Source organism: Rhincodon typus, chromosome 10, assembly GCF_021869965.1.
Source record: "Rhincodon typus isolate 14 chromosome 10, sRhiTyp1.1, whole genome shotgun sequence".
NCBI lineage: Eukaryota > Metazoa > Chordata > Chondrichthyes > Orectolobiformes > Rhincodontidae > Rhincodon > Rhincodon typus.
The window spans coordinates 47,406,964-47,409,045 of record NC_063341.1 but is presented as its reverse complement, the minus strand read 5'-3'; positions in this window follow the sequence as shown (position 1 = coordinate 47,409,045).

Below are 2,082 nucleotides of genomic sequence, written 5' to 3'. Positions count from 1 at the left end.
AAGAATCTCACTCATTTTCTCTGACTCCTCGCATAACTTCCCTCCTTTGTCCTTGAGTGGGCCAACCCTTTCTCTAGTTACCCTCTTGCTCCTTATGTACAAATGAAAGGCTTTGGGATTTTCCTTAACCCTGTTTGCCAAAGATATTTCATGACCCCTTTTAGCCCTCTTAATTCCTTGTCTCAGATTGGTCCTACTTTCCCAATATTCTTCCAAAGCTTTGTCTGTTTTCAGTCGCCTAGACCTTATGTATGCTTCCCTTTTCCTCTTTGCTAGTCTCACAATTTCACCTGTCATCCATGGTTCCCTAATCTTGCCCTTTCTATCCCTCATTTTCACAGGGACATGTCTGTCCTGCACTCTAATCAACCTCTCTTTAAAAGCCTCCTACATATCAAATGTGGATTTACCCTCAAGCAGCTGCTCCCAATCCACATTCCCCAGCTCCTGCTGAATTTTGCTATAGTTGGCCTTCCCCCAATTCAGCACTCTTCCTTTAGGACCACTCTCGTCTTTGTCCATCGGTATTGTAAAACTTGCGGAATTGTGATCACTATTCCCAAAGTAATCCCCCACTGAAACTTCAACCACCTGGCTGGTCTCATTCCCCAGTACCAGGTCCAGTATGTCCCCTTCCTGAGTTGGGCTATTTACATACTGCTCTGGAAAACCGTCCTGGATGCTCCAAATTCTGCTCCATCTAAGCCCCTAACACTAAGTGAATCCCAGTCAATGTTGGGAAAATTAAAATCTCCCATCACCACCACCCTGTTGCTCCTACATCTTTCCATAATCTGTCTACATATTTGTACCTCTATCTCGTGCTCGCTGTTGGGAGGCCTGTAGTACAGCCCCAACATTGTTACCGCACCCTTCCTATTTCTGAGCTCTGCCCATATTGCCTCACTGCTCAAGTCCTCCATAGTGCTCTCCTTCAGCACGGCTGTGATATCCTCTTTGACCGGTAATGCAACTCCTCCACCCCTTTTACCTCCCTCTGTATCCCGCCTGAAGCATCTATATCCTGGGATATTTAGTTGCCAATCTTGCCCTTCCCTCAACCAAATTTCAGTAATAGCAATAACATCATACTCCCAGGTACTAATCCAAGTCCTAAGTTCATCCGCCTTACCTACTACACTTCTCGCATTAAAACAAATGTACCTCAGACCACCTGTCCCTTTGCGTTCATCATCTGCTTTCTGCCTCCTCTTCCCCTTAGTCACACTGACTTCATTATCTAGTTCCTTACAGGCTTTAGTTACTACCTCCTTACTGTCCACTAACCTCCTCATTTGGTTCCCATCCCCCTGCCACATTGGTTTAAACCCTCCCCAGCAGCGTTAGCAAAAGCACCCCCTAGGACATTGATTCCAGGCATGCCCAGGTGTAGACCATCCGATTTGTAATAGTCCCATCTCCACCAGAATCGGTCCCAATGTCCCAGAAATCTGAACCCCTCCCTCCTGCACCATCTCTCAAGCCACTCATTTATCCTGCCTATTCTTTCATTTCTACTCTGACTAGCACGTGGCACTGGTAGCAATCCTGAGATTACTACCTCTGATGTCCTACTTTTTAACTTGGCTCCTAACTCCCTAAATTCTGCTTGTAGGCCCTCATCCCGTTTTTTACCTATATCATTGGTGCCTATATGCACCACGACAGCTGGCTGTTCACCCTCCCCCTTCAGAATGTCCTGCAGTTGATCTGAGACATCCCTGACCCGTGTGCCTGGGAGGCAACATACCATTCCAGAGTCTCATTTTTGACCACAGAACCGCCTATGTACTCCCCTTACAATTGAATCCCCTATGACCGTAGCCCTTCCACTCTTTTTCCCGCCTTCTGTACAGCAAAGCCAGCCACGGTGCCATGAACCTGGCTACTGCTGCCTTCCCCTGGTGAGCCATCTCCCCCAACAGTATCCAAAACAGTATACCTGCTTTGGAGGGAGATGACCGCAGGGGACACCTGCACTGCCTTCCTGCTTTTTTTCTGCCTTTTGGTCACCCATTCCCTTTCACCCTCAGCAATCCTAATTTGCGGTGTGACCAATTTGCTAAACGTGCTATCCACGAC